Raw genomic sequence first — 12,600 nt, 5'->3', positions numbered from 1 at the left:
TGTCAGCATGCTTTGAATCCTGGGCAGCCTTGTTTCTGACTGGTGACCCAATTACTGCTCACATTAGATTACAGGACATACAGGACAAGCAATGTTTGGCACAGGGTATTATTCTTGTTCTTATACTTTAAGTCGAATCAGTGAAGAAGAGAGATCAGATTTCTGCTATCGTTAATCGTTTGTGCTAAAGTCCACAACTCCTGTATGATTTATTAGCATTCTCTGAAAGAGTGGAAAGTTGTCCAGACAATCATGATTCCCTAATGTTGTAATTCTCTACCAGTCACGCTGCAAACTGAACTTGGATTTTATATTTACGTAGGGATTCACATAACAGGTATACATATAATTTCTTTAGCCAGCTAGCTCTGTCTTTATGAAGCATATTGAATAAAACAAACAAAAATAGCCCAACATTTATTGCTCTGTTTGCTTTTTGAAGTGTTGGCAGCCTGGATTGCTTTTACACCACACATAAACAGTCCCTAGAGAGACATGTCAATATGGTTCAGCCTAAAAAAATCTAGGGTAAAGGTTCATATTCTGATACGTGGTTGTTGGTGCTTCTATTTTACAACATTTGAGAAAGGCAAAAAACCAATAAAGAGGTAAAAATCTACCTACTTGCTCAGTCATCTTCTGTTGTCTGCTTTGGATGCTGAGGCTGGCAAGTCCTTATTGCTGTGTGAAAAGGTGGCCAATTCCTGCAGCAACAAGGCCAAATGTTTCCTTCATAATTTTGCAGGAAAGCAGAATAATTTCCCTGAACTTGAGTTCCTAGGGCAAAAAAATTCACAGGGAGCAGGAGTCGTTGGTTAGAAGCTGCCCAATTTTTTGAAAGTCCAATAATGACAGTTTGAAAAGGAAATGGTTTCGCACATGCTTCAGCCTAGTACAAAACTAATGGCCCAACTTCAGGCCTGTTGATGTCCCTCTGGTGGGCTCAGCTGTCCTGAACTGAGAATGCCTGCAACTGAGGTGCTGAAATGGGTAAACACTATCAAATCTTCATGGATAATGGTTGCACAGCTACAAAGAGCTCTTCACATTCGTGAAACAGCTGTGTCCAGCCTAATTAATACTGTGATATTAATTAATTAGGTAAAGTAATAGTATCTCCTGGGCCAATGGTTTCTGCATTGGTCTGTTCATATGCAGGATACAATCGTTTGATGGCTGTTCCAACCTCTGGAGGCTAGGCTCACCAGAACATACTGGAGACAGGTGGGAATGTTTCTGGCCCATTCCTTGCTTTCACTCCTGCACTGTGTAACAGTAGTCACTGTAGATGTAATTGCATGAGGTCTTTCTCCATGAGCAGCTCTGAGCAATCATGTTGTCCCTCCTGCTCTTCAATCTTGTGCTTCTGAGCTGATGTCCTGAACAAAATCTGGCTTGTTGAGTTTGCTGGGATAACCTAGAGGTAAAATATTTTGTGAGCAAGGGTTGGGGTTGAGCCTATTAGCTGCAAAGTGACTTTTAACACAGGTTTTCTCCAGAACACCACCATCCTAAAATGCTGACAGCAAATCATTGTACTTGGAGACAAAACCAGTCATCCCATGCAAAATATCACAAGACCCATTCTCTAACATGGATGATCCCAGGGGATTTGTATTCCTCTTCTCTTTAGTGGGTCCCCTTTGGCTTTCCTTCCATCTCTGGACTCTCCATGGCCTCTGCCTGTGCAAGCACACATTCACTGAGACATCTGACAGTCTGGGTCTTCTTGTTTGGAGGCAGCCACTACTCCGTCCCTTGCTGGTCGCTCCCTGCCTCACCAAGCATCTGCACCTGCTCCTGGGTCTACCAGCAGCGCGGGGATGTGGGAGCAGCTAGAAGCAGCAGGCCCGTACATCTGAGGACACGGGTAAGGCTGAGACGATGGGCAAGAAGCAGCCAAGAGAGGTGCTGCTGCACTGGGAGAGCAACAGCCCTCAGCAGCCAGCAGAGCTGAGACATTGGCAGGGTCCCCTGTAACCGATACAAAGAAAACCCATCCCAGCCAAAGCCCCACTCTTGGCGCATCTGTAACAGCCGAAAGAGTTACACAATTTGAAACAAAAAAGCATTTTGAAGGCTGGTGGGGAGGAGGAGGATGAGGAGGCTTCTGCCTGCATAAAACCTGTCATGCACTGTGTGCACAGACATTTGTATTTTAGTGGCATTAGTGATTCAAATTTTCTTTTCGAAAGTATGTGCAGGTGCTGTAACAAGAGACAGTTACTGGGAATGCATAACCAGCTGGAAAAACGTGGTCAAGGTTAAACTTTTCAGGTCCATTCACGCCTGTGAATTAATTTACCTTGCCATTTTATGATATTAAGTTATGAAATGTTCATGCAAAGCATTAACAGCTAAAGCAATCCAAGAGATGGTCTGTTATGCCAAACTCTAATCACTAGACAGTAATTAGACTGTCAGTTACAAAACATAGCATTTGTGATATTTCCAAGTGAAGCAACAGCCAGTGCCATGTGTCAAAACCAAGGATTGGTTCAGGCAGGTAAGAGTGTCTTTATTTGACATTCACCAGCTTAATTTCTGAGCAAATTAAAACCTTGTTCCATTGTGCCAGTGAACCCTGATTTGAAAGAAGGGTTTACAGAGACATTCTCAGTGCAAGCCCACAGATAATAAAAGAAAAATTTGCTAAGAATACAGTAGAGATTTTCCCTTTGAATTCCAACACAGTGGCAGATTCTTATTCATCTCATTGTCTGAGACCTCAAGGCATTCCTTTAACACATACACTAGCAGAAGTTAAATATCACAACATCCTGAAAAGTTTGGTGAAGCCTGCTTTATGGCTATTGAAAGTGAGGCACATCTTAAGTCCAGCATTTTTTAATAACCACCATGAAAGTCATGTGAAAGGATCCATTTTCAGGCTTAAAAGATGAAATCAATGGTTCGCTAGATTAGGGGCCCAAAGTGTACTCACATTTCAATGAGCCTATATATTTTACTCCTAGGCTCAAGGTAACATTTTACTCACATTTACCCCTCACTGACAGCTCCCCACAGTCTGCTGGCTGGGAAAGGTAGAAAATGAAGATGCACTGAAATCATTGCACTCATGAACATTGTTTTACTAGCATAAACATAGATAAAACATTTAAGCTCAACTGTAGAAACAGTAACTGATGCTGACTTTGGGTGACATAAACAAAGACAGTGATATTTTACATTCAAATATGCCACTTGGGGCTCATGTAGCAGCTTGTTTGCAGCTGAACCATCCAGCCTGGCAGCAAGAAAAATACCTCACAACCCTGCAACTAACCATGGCAGCAGGTATTTGACATTTTGGGTGCTGATGATGAAACCTTTGCATTTATGGAGTATGAGTTATTTACTGAAGACATGGATGCACAGTTTTTGGCAGTGAACAAGCTGGTTCCTATAATGGGCAAAAAAAAAGCATGGTCCTTCCCTGGTGCAGAGAACCGCTGTCTTTTTCTTGAGAACATCCATGTAAGCCTGCAGGTTTCATTTGAGGTAGCAGCAAAACTCACCTTAGGAAGGATTAACATTTAGTACTGAAAAAGGAAAGACTTATTAGAGGTCTATAATATCTCTTTTCATGGTTTTACTATAAGTTTTGCAATATTTCATTTTTTTCTTATGAGATCACTCTTAGAAGCAGGCATATGGCATTCTGAGCTTTTATTTAAAGAAGTGAAGTAGACATCTACGTAACTAGAGCTCCTGCCTGCAGATGGGCTTGAATGTCTGACCAAAAAAGGGACTGCCTCAAAATACCAGAAAATGTTTTTTCTTAAAATGGGTTTTGAATCATGATAGCCAGTTCTCAGCCTCACAGCCCTATACACAGATGCACACATACTGTACTGTATCTGAGATCATAGATGTAGGCATGATTTTACCTGCTAAATAAAAATCAGGGGTGTTTTCCAGTTTGATATACTCAGAAGCCAGCATTAATGTTTTGGCAATTGCTGCCAGGAACAACCAACCCACCCACCATAGCCATTTTGAAGGCTAACAGATACAGCACTGTAAGACAATGTGAGTAATTTTACTGCCTTGCACAAGAGCAGCACCAGTTGCTAGTAAGTCTGTGTTTGTCAGAAACATTTATTTGGAGAAATAGTTGCTCAGACATTCAGACACTATATAGAAATCTGGGAATTTCTTTTCTTTTGTTAACTTGCCTTTTATTTTACATGTCAACTGATCTAGAGTCATGCTAAACTTATGCAGGTATTTGGCAGGTACTTATGAGTAGATTCTATGAAATCCCAGATAAATTGGGAAGGGTAAACACCGCAAAGGACACAAAATACTATTCAAATATTTACTGAAATTGAAAACACAACAAAACCAAAAGACCCTATGGCATTTAAACAGCCCTAATATGAGCATGTATAGGTGTTTTGCAGTGGTGAAATGCCCTTAAGCTCACAGCACCATTTAGTCATAGAAAGATATATTGCCTGCTTTTCCATGGAGCAGGAAAGTAAGCACAGACTTCTCAAATCTTTTACTAGTATCTTAAGTCATCATTCTTCTATTATAACTAGAAACATACAATGTAAACAATTCTGGGGGATGAGTTACTGCCAAATGAGGACAAAAGGAGAAACGTGTGGAAAGAAAGAGAGGAAGGGAGAGATATGGAAAAAGATTTTGAAAGAGACACAGATAAGACATTTGACATGACTTTTCAGTGCAATATGGTAGCAAGAAAAATTTAATCACAAGCTGTGGGGCATTAGGTCATGGGGAAGAGAGACTGTAAAACCCGTCCATATGGTTCTGGTGAGACCATACCTAAAAAATACATTCAGTTTTGAGCAACTTACTATGACGATGATTGTGCCAAACTGGAATGGATTCAGAGAACAGCAAAACAGTTATTAAATGGCTGAATTTATGGGGAAAGATAAAACAGCTAAATATATACATAGCTTGGCCATGAGATATCTACTGGGAGACGTTAATTGTCTGTTAGTACAGTATTCAAAGGCTTAAATGCCAAAGAGGCTGAAAAATCATATGAATTATTTAGTGAGATATTAAGAGGATGTAGTTAAGGCTAATGAAATGGAATATTCCGGAGTGATAGTGCTTGAGAAAGGGCTGGCCCTTAATGGTGTAATATCTGAATAAAGTCTTTAGTTTAGTTGCCACATTATCTGTCTGTAGGTTTATCGAGAGTATATTTGTGTAGGCCACGGAGCAGAAAAGAAGGCAGTAGATGCAATTTCACTGCAAAATTGATTTGTGGTTAATAACGTCCAATTTATGCTCTGGGTGAACAAATGGCATGTTTTATGTATGTAAACTTCTCAAATACTTGTGGCAACAAAGTGGTATAAGGACTACAGCATTTAGCTATCAAAAATTGGAAGTTTCTGTGGCACAATTTGCATGTGGGCTACACATTCATTGCAAATTCTGATATTAGCCTTTCCATTACTGGTTTACATCTGCAGAAAGTACATATGCCGTACAACTGAATAAACTTAAACTGTTCAGTGGATTCAAAAGAATGTACTTTCCTGCCTACTGGATTTTCCTGCATGAGAAAGAAATCTCCAGAGGTTTTTCTTTTGTTTCCATGTGAGATGGATGAAACTACACAAACACAGAGACCCCAAACTCATTTAATCTCCCCTCATTCCCTGGCAAAGAGTGTATAAAACTTTGGAGATCTTTGGTTCTGCTAAAAAAATAGACTTCATCCATTTCCGCTGTGCTGTTACGGTTTTTATCTATGGTGCTTTGTATGGAAGTTGCCAAACAACATCTGTGTTGCTCATGAAAAACAAATGAAAATGTTTTCAATTTGTTTAGATCAGCAGAAAAATATATTTTCACGTGAAATAGTTCTTGTTCTAGCAGCTATCTGATGAAGAATTGACTCACAAACATATGAGTCAGAATTGCTCCTGGCATTTTGCTGCCTTAGGTGAAATACCAGCCCAAATACCCATTCAGTTCTTTATCAAGTTTGACAAGTTAATTTAAGAGTGCTTTCTATTCGGTCAGAATTCTGTGAAGTAATTTGTCTCTTTTGCTTTTGCTGTGCTTTCTGCTCTTACCCTATTGTCCTCAGTCAGCTTCATGCTTCAGCATGTCTCTTTTCTCATTACACTTATTTCCTTAGGATATTATAATTATTTTTGCCATCCAGCCTCTCTTCATGCATTTTCTTCCTTTTCCTTCCCATGCACTCTTTTACTGGAGTCCCATATCTTCTAGTCCAAGCCATCACAGTTTTCACACATTGTCACCTGATGAGCCCTGAGGTTCGTGAATGCACTTACCCTTGAAGGAAGAGTAGTCTGCACTTCGGCACTTTTAGGGCCTCAGATTTATGGGAGATTTAGAGTGATCTGATGTTGAAGGGAAGTGCAAAGATCTCTAAAGAGAGAGAAAAGGCAATAGTTTCAGCTGCAAAACCTCCTTTATCCTGTTTTTATTTAATTTTCATGATTCTTCATGCTTGTACTTTAGTATCTCCAGTCTTTGCTTCCTATCTTTGAAATGCTGCCTCTCCAAATCTGAGAGGAGAGAAGATCTTGCAATCCAATCTGCTGGCACTGTGGCAGATAAGCACTTTTTCCCTGCCCTTCACTTACAAATAGGCAGAAAGGACCATCCAGATAAGTTTTCTGACCTTATTGGTTCTGCAGGAACAGCTGAGACATGACTGATATAGGTCGTTAACACATAAATGTCATCTTTTGGAACAGCTTTAAAGTAGCTGCTGGCAGAAGGCTCTGCCTGGTCCCTAAGGACTCCAGTTTAGCAAAAACACACAGGTTCATGATCTTGAAGATAAGGGTGTGAGATGGTGTGACAGCACAGAGCCTTATTGTGAGGCCTGCTTTAAACTTTACATCAAAGGTCTGAAACTCATGTGTGTCCTGCTAACAGGAGACCTTTCCAAGCCCTTCCAAAAAGCTGCCTTTCCTGCAATTCCTGCAAAAGGGCTGGAAACAGACAAACTTCACAAAGAATGCTGAAACCTAGCAAGCTGAAGTAACCCTTTGTAATAGATCTCCACAAAGAGTTCAAGTTTACACTGAGATTCAGGAACACTTCAAAGAATGGGAGGTGTGATACACATATAGTATACATGTATGCATTATCATATGCATACACATATGCATATGCATGTACAATATACATGTATTAAGCCTTCTGAGTATTCATCTTATTAAGAGAGTGTAGTTTAAAATTTAGGAAGATAAGACATTCAGTCAGGATTCTTCTCTTAATGCTTTGCCCTGCTTGTTTCCAGACATAATTCCTCCTGCTCTACTTTCTAGTTTTCAGCAAGTGTTTTTAGGAAGATGTTTTGCGTGAAAGTGAGACCTTAAAATTGCCAGATAACCATATTCAGACTAAGGAAACTGTGAAACCTGATGCATGAGAAATAGGATGCAAACTGATTATAGAGAAACTAGAAAAGTATCCAGGAGTTTGGGAGTGTAGACATTTTTTCCAAGCACCACAGAAGCACTCAACCATGTTTTAGATGGAATGAATTACTGAAGTTCAGTTGTTCCTTGATTTAGTTTTAGAAAAATACTCAAGAAAATTTGAGGTTTCTCCAGGACACACTAATTTTTGGTTTTGCAGTTGCAGCTGTCCACTGAGATTAAGGAACTTGGATCAGTTCCAGCCTTCATTTACACATGTTGAAATAACAAAATTCTGTTTGCTGTGTCACATGGTGGTGCCTTTAATGAAATGCATTAATTTGTGTCCTAACTGTTGACCCTGAAATAAGGATAGAAATAATAGGGGAAGATAAGCATTGTTAAGCTTCCTTCTTGTCTCCTATTTTATTAAACTGAGCTACGGTAAACTTTGAATATGAAAGTGCGTATATGACTTTCATTTCAGTATTAGACCTTGATCCTAAACACTGCTTCAGCTGAGCAGATTCCCGCAGCCTCAAGAAGCACACAAAACTGGCATGCACACCAGCAGCAGAGGAGGACATAATCTTATATCATTCATAACAGCACAAAAAATGAGACATAGCTATTTGAAGCATTCAGAAGAAATAATTCAGCATACAACTCTTAATATATTCAAGAGGAAAAGAATACACCAAGGGCACTGGGCCTGCTGACTTTGCCAATGTGAACAGGCCTTCCTCATGGGAATAACTCTGTTGTCCTCACTAGGAGGGAAGTACCCTGCAGCAGCTGAAGAATCCAAAAGTTCCAGAAATCATTTCATTGTTAGCAGTGTTCGAGGTGTATTTAAAAGCCTGTATTACAAAAAGCAAACAAATGTCCCAATTAAAACTTCACCAGGCCCAAATCTTTGTCTAATCTATTATCAAAAAATGACTAATTAGAGGTCAGCTATAGAAAGAACTGGTTTCTTACTACTGTTCCCAAACATGTCCGCAACAAACAAGGGATGTATGAAACTTTTTACTGCCTACCAGCAGGTACCATCAACCACTAAATTCTAGGCACTGTTAATGACATCACCAGGGAGTGTGACTTAGGTCAAAAGCTTGGCAGGAGGTGCTGGCAACCGTTAAATCAACAGCAATCAAAACGGGAAAACTAACTTGCTTGCTACCATCAAATTTAAAAGAGAACTTATTGTGCCTCAAACACAGCAGCAAGTTTAATAGAAAAGTAGACATGTTTATGGTTTCAGATTTACAACAAGACTTATAAAAACCTTATTACTCAGAATCCAGTCTGCTGCCCTAGAAACTAAGAATGTTACTTTGTTGAGAAGAAGGATCTGTTGACACAAATGTCTTGCCTAAGTTTGCCATTGTGGTTAACCAAAATACATTTACTACTGAGAAGGTAAATACAAGCAAACAAGATGCCTCTTATACCACAATACAGTAAGGTTCAAATTGACCAAGCTTAATGCTATGGCATAAAAATGCTTAATGTTTATGGAATTTTTCTAGAACCTATTTGCCCTGGTTGGCTTAACGTCTTATGAGAGGCCTTCTGAATGGGAATGTGTTTTCGGTATTACACGTACTTAAAGACCTCATCAAAAATATTCAGAGGAGCTGCCATGAATACCACAGTTAACCATGCTGCAAATAAAACAGGTCACTGTTTACTCTTACATTAACATGAATAAATCAATCTTGTCCAATATAGTATATGTACACAGAAAAATTAACTGACAATTAAAATGATAACTGTAACAGAAACAATGCTGTATAAACGTAAGTCAGCTACACAGACTGTGCTAAAACAGCACAGTAGGTCTTAAATCTGCAGGAGAACTGAGAAACTGGGAAACCCAGGTCTGGTGTCTGAGCTTCTGTTCAGGGCTGCAGGGTCTTACACAGCTGCCGGGCTGCTGCTTGTCCAGTAAGTAATCAAAAGCATGCCCAGCATCATCTGGTGCTAATGGAGAAACTCCAGCTCACAAAGAGGCTCACAATGTCCAGTCTTGGATTGCTCTGCTGCCACAGGATAGACTCCTTGGTTTTTGTCTTCCTCCTACATGGAGGAGAAGGAAGACAAAAAGAGGGAGAAGGAAACTACTCAGAAGAAAATAAGGCCATAATATATCCATTTCACTATACAGCCTTGAACTGCATCAGGTTGGTTTGCAAGCTAAGAAATCTTGAAAGGCAACTCCCTTTCATCTGAATTTCTTTTTTGCTAAATTCATGCTTTAACACTCCTTTAATGCTATTTTTAAAATCAAGCTTGAAGCCATTACAAATAATGTACCAGACCAGCCTCCAGTGATTTTTAAAAACATCTGTTATTAAGTCTTCCTCCAGAGCACATCTATGTAAGTAGAGACTGAACATTAAAATGAGTTTGTTTTCTCAGCAGAAATTCTTTCTTAGAGTCTAAGATGACCCCCTCATGCACATCTGTGAGCAAGACTGGAGCCTCACATCAGAAGTGTTACAGTTAATATGAAAACACAAAACAGTCAGCAGCTGTTGAAGGAGGAAAAAAAGAAAAAGGTCAAAGTATTAAGATCATGTGATTGCTCAGTAAGGCTATAGTTTACACTGTGCCACAAATCAACATGGGAAGGGCAAATTTTGCTCAGAGATCACAGATTCCTTCAGAGAAGATCCCTACAGCGCAGCTGTAATTTGTGACAATGTGTAACAAAACCACTCAATGGAATAATGCTGACAAGTAGAAGTTTTCCACCTCCACAGAAAAAGCCCCAGGCTCTGATTTCTACAGCTTCTACCTCCATTTCTGCCTTTTTTCCTCTCCTGGTGGTGGTGGTAGAGGAGGGGAAAAATTTCCAGTCACTCTATATTTAACGATACTGTGCAAAAGCTTGTGAAACAACATTTCTTACATTACAACCTGAGAGAACCAAGGCTCAGGAGTTGGTTAGTCACATGGTTCATTTGTGGAAGATCAGCACTGCCATGAGATGTCATTGTCCCATGACTCTAATGTTTAGACAAAGCACTGTAAACACTCCTTGTCCATACCATTACAAAATAAATCAAATTCAGTTTTATTAGAAGTGCTCCCATGACTGGGTATTGTAAGTGACCTAAACAGCAGTAGCTTGTGGAAAGACTCCAGCTAGGAAGGAAATGGTTGGCTGACCATGCTTGAGCATCTGATTTCCAGTTGTACCTTTCCACACTGAAAAGCTTTCCATTTGGTTCACAGAGTTTCTCTGTCATTTGATGTAAAAAATGAGGTAAGCTAGAAGGAGAGAGATAGAGGCAATACTTACAGTAGCCAAACTGTGGTTCCTTTGGGGGCTTTCCAAAGAGCTGGTATCAACCATGCTTTTGAACTCCATCCAGTATTATACAGGCTTTCCATCCTTCCAAAACACTGCTGCCAAAACACCTTCATCAGCTTCTTTCTAAAATCACTGAGTTTCTCAGCTGGTCAATGTCATGGTAAGGTTACTCTCAATAGTTTTTGAAAAGTCATGTGATCTGGGCAGGTTCTCAAGAAATAGAAGAAAGAATCATAGAATCATTTAGGTTGGAAAAGACCTTTAAGATCATCGAGTCCAACCATCAACCATGCCCACTAAACCATGTTCTGGACTGCCTTGTCTATGTGCTTTTTGAATACCTCCAAGAATGGTGACTCCACCACTTCCCTGGGCAGCCTGTTCCAATGCCTGACAACCCTCTCAGTAAAGAAATTTTTCCTAATACCCAATCTAAACCTCCCCTGGTGCAACTTGAGGCCATTTCCTCTCATCCTATCACATGTTACTTGACAGAAGAGACCAGCACCCACCTCACTACACCCTCCTTTCAGGCAGTTGTAGAGAGCGATAAGGTCTCCCCTCAGCCTCCTCTTCTCCAGACTAAACAGCCCCAGCTCCCTCAGCCGCTCCTCACAAGACTTGTGCTCCAGGCCCCTCACCAGCTTGGTTGCCCTTCTCTGGACACGCTTCAGCACCTCCATGTCTTTCCTGCAGTGAGGGGCCCAAAACTGAACACAGGACTCGAGGGGCGGCCTCACCAGTGCCCAGTACAGGGGAACAACCACCTCCCTGCTCCTGCTGGCCACACCATTTCTGATACAGGCCAGGATGCCGTTGGCCTTCTTGGCCACCTGGGCACACTGCTGGCTTGTATTCAGCCAGCTGTCGACCAGCACTCAAAAAAATGTCACTCCTGCCTTCAAGAAAGGCAAGAAGGAGGATCTGGAGACCTACAGGCTACTCAGCCTCAGTTCAGTCCCTGGGAAGGTGGAGGAGCAAGAACTTACCCCCTTTTGTTTGAAGGTCAGAATCCTGTGTCAATTAAGGTATGAAAATATAGATTAGATAAATTAATAGCAGGTAATTTCATTGATAGAGTCTTCACTCAAGAAGTCCTTAGCCACTAGCTTCTGAAAACTCAGAGTAGGCTGGAGGGAAGATCAATCTATACAGTCCATTCTTACACTCTCATCATAAGCATTCACTGCTGCTCTCTGTGCCAGATATGATAACATGGCAATTCTTAAACACTTCATCCCTATTTACAAGCTACTTGGCCAAAATCAAGACGTCTCTCAACTGTAGCAGAAAATTGGTCATTTAGCTAAAGCTGTGGGTCACTGTTTTTCAAAAAATAACATCGAAAAAAGGTAAATAGATTGAGATGAGAGGATAAAAATATAATAATTAAGTTATAGCTAAAAGTAAATTGGTAACACATCAGAGAGAGAACAGAGGCATTTGTATACTGAGTTTGCGAAACAAAAAAGAGTTAAAACGTTTTCTTTCAAACTTTGGCAACAGAATTTAGCTTTGAGAGTTAACATAGCTCTTCCAAAAAATAAGGGGGAAAGAGTTTTCTGTAATGTTCATATGGCACAATAATCACTATCCTTTTAAAAATGTTTCCTCAGAGACCTTAATTTTCTCTGAATCCAGCAGGTGAAGTACAAACATCAGTCTCTGTACACATATGTTTAAGTAGTGTTTCAGTCTGTAGGTACTTGTGGGATTTTACAGTGAGTAAGAGTTCTCCCTCATATAGGAAGTGGAGATGTAGATTGTAGGTGATTGTACATTGGCATAAAACTAAATTTGCTGTGGGGCTGACGTGTTTGTGTGGGTGTTCATGTATTATGATTTTGGTTAATAAGCCACATAATTTGGGGTTAATATGGT

Source organism: Buteo buteo, chromosome Z, assembly GCF_964188355.1.
Source record: "Buteo buteo chromosome Z, bButBut1.hap1.1, whole genome shotgun sequence".
In the NCBI taxonomy this organism is placed as follows: domain Eukaryota; kingdom Metazoa; phylum Chordata; class Aves; order Accipitriformes; family Accipitridae; genus Buteo; species Buteo buteo.
Note: the sequence above shows the minus strand (reverse complement) of the source record.